The sequence below is a fragment of the Berghia stephanieae genome, chromosome 9 (genome assembly GCF_034508935.2).
Source record: "Berghia stephanieae isolate SIO BIC M18660-M18661 chromosome 9, UCSD_Bste_1.3, whole genome shotgun sequence".
Taxonomy (NCBI): domain Eukaryota; kingdom Metazoa; phylum Mollusca; class Gastropoda; order Nudibranchia; family Aeolidiidae; genus Berghia; species Berghia stephanieae.
In genome coordinates, this window is record NC_088368.1 from 28,538,353 (window position 1) to 28,545,852 (window position 7,500).

Consider the following 7,500-nt stretch of genomic DNA (forward strand, 5'->3'; position numbering starts at 1 on the left):
ATAATAATAATAATAATAATAACAATAATAATAATAATAATAATAATATTAATAATAATAATAATAATAATATTAATAATAATAATTAATAATAATAAATAATAATAATAATAATAATAATAATAACAATAATAATAATAAGTAGGAGTAGCAGTAGTAGTAGTAGTAGTAGTAGTAGTAGTAGTAGTAGTAGTAGTAGTAGTAGTAGTAGTAGTAGTAGTAGTAGTAGTATCACAAAAGTAAACAAACAAAAAACAAACCATGACGTTCTAACATCAAAATCATAGTTATAGCTTTTTTATGGAATGAAAAAGTGTAAACAAAGTTGACACTCTGTCTACACTTTTTTATTATAGATAGAATGAAGTTGACGTCAATCGAGTCTTTGTTATTGTTTTTTGCCATCCGCGTTTATGAGTAATTCTCACTAAACTGTATTAACCAGACTATATACAACCAAGATTACACACAGTTTTGTGTGTTGGTCCATTATATTTCCGGATGGCAATGTTGTGAACTCCTTAGCCAAGCGCATACTATCTATACATTTGAGAAACTGTTTCTACTTGTCTACTGGAGCATGCTAGATTGACAGTTTTTGGTTCAGTTTATATTATTCAACTGATAGAAACTGATGAAAAGAATTTTTTTTCTCACATAACTTATTAAAGATAGAACGAAATTAACGTCATCTTTTTGTTATTGTTTTTCGCCACCCATTTTTATGAGCAGTTCTCACTAAATTATTGTATTGATTTATAAATGTTTACGTTTACGTATAGTTTGTGTGTTGGTACGTTATATTGTAGTCATCGTTAATATATAGATAGTTCGAAGATGACGTCACTCAGGCCTTTGTTATTGTTTTTGCCATCCGCGTTTGTGAGTTGTTCTCACTAAACTGTATTAACCAGTCTATAAAAGTTCATGGTTACACAGAGTTTGTGTGTTGGTCCGTTCTACTTCCGGATGGCAATGTTGTGAACTCCTTGACCAAGCGCATTCTATCTATAGCCTGGCACTAGAAGGACTTATAGTTTGACGTCATTTTTTTAGTTTTGTGTAACGTCTAGTGAGTTGTCATTATTAGAGCTCAAGGAAACAAATGATTCCATTGGCTGAACGATTAGATACAACTCACGATTTGTTTTCTTTTGTGGCAACAGACTGGCATTTTGACGTCATTTTTTTGGTCAGTGTCAGGCTATAGATAGAATGCGCTTGGCCAAGGAGTTCACAACATTGCCATCCGGAAGTAGAACGGACCAACACACAAACTCTGTGTAACCATGAACTTTTATAGTCTGGATAATACAGTTTAGTGAGAACAACTCACAAACGCGGATGGCAAAAACAATAACAAAGGCCTGAGTGACGTCATCTGCATACTATCTATAAGTTAACGATGGCTACAGTTATATCCGGCTGGCAAGTAGTGAGTTTTCTGGCTAAGCGCAATGCATCAATTGGGGGGGGGGGGGAGGAGGAGGGGGGAGGGGAGGAGGAGGGGGGGAGGGGGGAGGGGGGAGGAGGGGCGAACGTCACAAATACGACCCTTTGCACAACCTCACATGTGACCCACTTTGTCGATCTGGTATTATGTCAGAATGAACTAGATCTCGAAAAAAATGGATTTAAAGTTATAATCATTGTAAATCCATGGCGTCTGTCTCTACCCATACAAGCTTGTTTGTCTCTGTTGTGTTTGGGATGGGGGTCATCATCATCATCATCATCATTGCCTTTTTCACCCTGGGTCAGGGTATAGGCCACAGACAAACAGTTTCCATCCTTCTCTATCCTGAGCTAACTTTTTTAACTCGTTCCATGTCTTATCACCTCTCTGTGTTTTGGTTGTTTTTGTTTTTTTTGTTTTTTTTTTGTTTTTGTTTTTTTTAAGGTTTGTGCGGCGATGTGGTCTTGTGGTATGACACTCGCTTTCGGATCGGACGGTCCTGGGTTCGAGCCTCGCTCAACGCATAGCTGAGTTCTTCTCCCATCGTACTCAGGTGTAAAATGGGTACTTGGCCGTTGACAGTGATGTCGGGAAAATTGTAATATCGCTTAACAAGCGTCATGTCTTGTTCTATATTATATTACGTGTTGCTGTTGGTCAGGTACCCTTAATTTGCCGCTTTCAGCACGTTTAGTGGATATTGCGCTATATAAAAAGCTCACGTTTGTTTCGTTTTTCTCTTTATCCGCCATGCCAGTTTTTGTTGTCTTTTCTCTCTTATACTTCATCATCCAGAAATATGGTCAGGTCACCAATTTTCCCAACAGTGAAACCTTTGGACTATAACTTTAAGCTGATAAGATCTTGCTCGGTGTGTTGATTACTAGATACATGCTGTTTGTTTCGTAAGACTTAACTTCTGAGTATTTTGTCAGTGAGTTATTTACTACTATAGATTGAATACTTATGGCGCCTACTACTGCTTGTGTTTGTTTGGTTTAAATTTTTTTTTTTTGTTCTTTTTTTTTGGCGGGTTATTTTTTTTTTTTCTTTCTCTTTTTAGTTGGTTGTTTTGTTGTTTTTTGTTGGGTTTTTTGGGGGTTTTTTCTTTAGCTTTTTTTTTTTGGAGGGGGGATGGGCAGCCAGAGGAGTGATCGGTCCTTACAAATTTCTCCCTATAGAAAGAAGGAAATTACGTCACTCGGCTTTTGTTATTATTTTTAGACAGCCTGTTAGAGACACGTTCTTTATAAATTATATCAATCAGACTATAAACGTTAAATGTTACGCACAGTTGTTGTTCGTTCGTATGTTTAAATTGACTGGCGGATGTTGTGAGTATTTTACTTAAATGCATAGTATCATTATAAACGGTTTCGGTGGTTAGTTAGTTACACGACATGACATTATAATGTGTTAATCTTATTGATTTCATACTCTTTGCTATCAAAAATTGCTGAGCATTTAGTGGAGCCCATTACAAACATTTGAATGCCGTGCGTGTGTGCGAATGTGTGTGTGTGTGTGTGTGTGTGTGATAGAGAGAGAGAAAGAGTGTGCGTGTGTGTGTATGAGTATGTGTTTGTGTGTGTATGTGTAAAGTGTTTATGGAATTGATTTCTCTGACAGCTGACGCTATCCTGATTTCCCTTGTCTTGCCGGATCAAACCGCTGACGCGTAACGACGACAGCATTGCTCACACTAAAAAAATATATAAGGCCCTCGCCCGAGACAGCATATAGATAGTTCGAAGATGACGTCACTCATGTCTTTGTTATTGTTTTTTGCCATCCGCGTTTATGAGTAATGCTCACTGAACTGTATTAAACCTACTATAAACGTTCATGGATACACACAGTTTTGTGTGTTGGTCCGTTATACTTCCGGATGGCAATGTTATGAGTTTCTTAAGACAAGCGCATATTATCTATAGATTGCGCTTGGCTAAGAAGCTCATAACATTGCCATCCGGAAGTATAACGGACCAACACACAAAACTGTGTGAATCCATGAACGTTTATAGTCTGGTAGATACAGTTCAGTGAGCATTACTCATAAACGCGGATGGCAAAAAAACAATAACAAAGACCCCATTGACGTCAACTGCATACTTTCTATAGATAGAATGCGCTTGGCCAAGGAGTTCACAACATTGCCATCCGGAAGTATAACGGACCAACACACAAACTCTGTGTAACCATGAACTTTTATAGTCTGGTTAACACAGTTTAGTGAGAGCAACTCACAAACGCGGATGGCAAAAACAATAACAAAGGCCTGAGTGACGTCATCTGCATACTATCTATAGAGAAAAAGAAAATAAAAAAGAAAGAAAGAAAGAAAGAGAATTCCCATAACTATAGATGCTCTGCGCTTGGCTAAAAAACTCACAACATTGCCACCCGGAAATATAATGCACCAACACATAAAACTATGTGTAACCATGGACGTTTATAGATAGCATGAAGTTGACGTCGCTCATGTCTTTGTTATTTGCTTTTTGCCAATCCGCATTTATGAGTAATTGGATTCAATAGTCTGATGTCACGTCGCCCAGCAACGGCGAGCAGCGTGCTTCCAAACAAAGAAAATGGGTACTTTTTATTCTTCATGCTGGCTAGAACTTTACATATGTCATGTGATCAGAATGTATAAAAGTCAAAAAATGATCATATTTATAATGTTTTTCTCCTCTGGATACACTTTTATGCTCGTCGGAGAAATATTTCATAAGGGCGTCCGCCATTGTTCCGATAGTTTAGACCCAGTTACTAAGTTACTATGCGTCATTACGAGGGAAATGACGTCATGACTGTTGAAGCCAATTCTTACTCAACTGTATAGATAGTGTGCGCTTGGCAAAGAAGCTCACAACATTGCCATCCGGAAGTATAACGGACCAACCCACAAAACTATGTGTAACCTTAAAAGTTTATAGTCTGGTTAATACAGTTTAGTGAGAATTTTCTGGGGTTTTTTGTTTTTGTTTTTTTTTTTTGTTGTTTTTTTTGTGTGTGTTTTTTTTAATTTGTTTTGTTTGTTTTTTTTTATCATTTTGTTTTTGTTTTTGTTGTTTTGTTGTTTTTTTTTGTTGTTGTTTTTTTGTTTTAGTTTTTTTTTTTTTTTTTTTTTTTTTTTTTTTTTTTTTTTTTGGGGGGGGGGGGGGTTGGGGGGAGGAAGAATCTTCTGTACGATGACAAAAAAAAAGTCTTTTAAAAATCTTTCGACCGATTTTAAAATGTCACAATTTTCCACACAAAAAAAAACACATACAAAAACTCTTATATTAAAACAGTTTAATCACGATGACTGCATGCAGTAATGATCCGGCTGCTAACAGGAATTATAACTCTCCTCTCATCTCCTCCCCCCCCCCCCCCCCCATCCCCCACCACCCCCTTCCCGCTTTCCAATCACCAGAAGCAGAGCATGAATAGCAATGCTTTTCACCCACGTCTCTTCAAATCGATAAGCAACGATAGTGGGACCTACTCGACTTTATGTTTGACTCGATGGGTTTATCATTTTATTCATAGATCAAGGGGTGCAGAACCAAGCGTCTATCGCATTTCCTCTGTACCAAAGAAAATAAATAGCGGGGGGAGAGGAACCAAGGGTCAATCGCATTTCTTCTGTAACAAAGAAAATAAATAGCGGGGGGGGGGGGGGGGCCAAGGGTCAATCGCATTTCCTCTGTAAAAAGGTAAATAAATAGCGGTTGGGGGGGGGGGGGGGGTAGGGAGGAAAAGGTTATGGAAAGAGAGTAGACTATGATAATTGATGCTATGTGTTTAAGTAAAAAATGCTCACCATTTCTGTCCGCCAGATCAGTCGTACCAATACATGAAACTATGGGTTACTCTAGACGTTTATAGTATGATTGATAGAATTTAATGAGGGTTAATCACCCAACTGACCGTCTAAAAAACAACAATAATAAAGAGCATAGTGACGTCAACTTTATTCATTCTTTTTGTAGATCAATGAGCAGAACAAAGCATCAAATGCATTTCTTCTGCATATAACAAGAAAAATAAAGGGGGAAGGGAGAGAGGATTATGGGATGAGATTATGAAAATAAATGAGAATAGGAGAGAGGCCAGAGCAGAAAACTGTAGGAGAGAGGCGGGACGGAGATGGAATTATTGTGGGACAAAGAGGGAGTTTGATGATTGTCGACTCCCACCTCCCTTACCCCATACCCTATACAAAAAAAAAAAAATAAAACTGTTAGAGCTGGCGTCTAACATTATGAAATATTGATCTGTTACAGTTGTGCTGATTGGGGAACGGGGCGTGGGATATTGAGTGCTCGATAGACAAAGAAACATTCGGATCGAATCACGTTATCATTCGCTCACTATATTATTTGTATTGGATGGTAGTGTTAATATTCTGATTTTATAGGAATAACAGAAAAAGGTTTAGAAGGATAATACTCTGTGTAAACTAATTCACTATATATTTGTATTGGATGGTGTTAATATTCTGATTTTATAGGAAAAACAGCAAAAGGTTTAGAAGGATATTACTCCGTGTAAACTAATGCACTATGTTTGTATTGGATGGTAGTGTTAATATTCTGATTTTATAGGAATAACAGCAAAATGTTTAGAAGGATATTACTCCGTGTAAACTAATGCACTATGTTTGTATTGGATGGTGTTAATATTCTGCTTTTATAGGAATAACAGCAAAGAATTTAGAAGGATATTACTCCGTGTAAACTTATGCACTATGTTTGTATTGGATGGTAATGTTAATATTCTGCTATTATAGGAATAACAGCAAAAGGTTTAGAAGGATATAACTCTGTGTCAACTTATGGTTTTAGGTTCATTATTTTGTTATGTGTGTGGGTTGTTTTTGTTTTTCAAGTTATAGATAGAACGAAGTTGACGTAACTCGGGTCTTTGTTATTGTTTTTTGCCACCCACGTTTATGAGTAATTCTCACTTAACTGTATTAACCAGACTATGAACGTTCAAGGTTACAAACAGTTTGTGTGTTGGTCCGTTATATTTCCGGATGGCAATGTTGTGAGTTTCTTAGCCAAACGCACAGTATCTATACAGGCTTTACGCACAAATTCCTTTCTTTCCCGATGAAAATTGAATCTTAATTATTAACTGTTACAATATAGATAGAACGATGTTATTGTGTTTAGCCAGCCATTTTTATAATAGTTCTTACTAAATTGTATTAATCAGACTATAAACGTTTACGTTACACATAGTTTTGTGTGTTGGTGCGTTATTATCCGGCTAGCAATTTGTTGTGAGTTTTTTTACTTACCGAATGCAATCAATGCATCAATGTTCTTCTTTGGTACCATTAGAGTGCTGAAGTTATGATTAGACTTTTTTTTCACCCTAAGATAAACACCTATCATATTATGGAATAAAAGCTTTAATGAGAACGATCTATAGATAGTATGCGCTTGGTTAAGAAGCTCACAATATTGCCATCCGGAAGTATAACGTACCAACACACAAAACTATGCGTAGCCTTAAACGTCCAGGCAATGTCATGGCATGAATGAGTTCATGAAAGCGATGAACAATTTCATAACATATTGTATGGGATCCCGGAGGTGAACCGCTTAAAACTTAAAATTAAAGAATAACATATTATCTGATTATCCAACTGGTTGACGATAAACCATACAGACAACAACCACAACAATAAAAACAACAATAACAACAACAACAACAACAACAACAACAAAAATGAACACAAACAACGGTAGCTAGTGTCACTCCACAATTAGATAAACTTGAATAAAAGACATGCTTCAGGAGGTTGTTATGTAGCAATGACTATCCCGCACAAATCTTTGGGCCTCTTTTTCGCTTACGAAGTGCCCGAATTCGCTGTTTAGCCGTTTCGTATATGCTATTTTAAAAAATTAATTACGACGCTGTTTATCGATGAATATGACTGAAAGTTGGCACACAGTTAGAAAAAAGGTCATTTTAGATTATGTCAAGCGACAAAACCCGTGCGATTACCAGAAGACCGTTAAAAATAGATTTTTACTCTT

General features: G+C 36.7%; 1 protein-coding gene across 2 annotated transcripts in view; it reads left to right on the plus strand.

The window, feature by feature from the left end:
- The window catches only part of LOC144979986 (uncharacterized), a 34,482-nt gene that overhangs the window by 6,765 nt on the left and 20,217 nt on the right, over nucleotides 1-7,500 (plus strand). Inside the window, exon 1 of one of the 2 annotated variants that reach the window (XM_078927411.1) lies at nucleotides 5,769-5,838. The exons of the other annotated variant lie outside the window; for it this stretch is intronic. The gene's annotated coding sequence lies outside the window, so the exon portion shown is untranslated. Of the gene's footprint in view, nucleotides 1-5,768; nucleotides 5,839-7,500 lie in introns of those variants that run through there. 2 annotated transcript variants of the gene reach the window in all.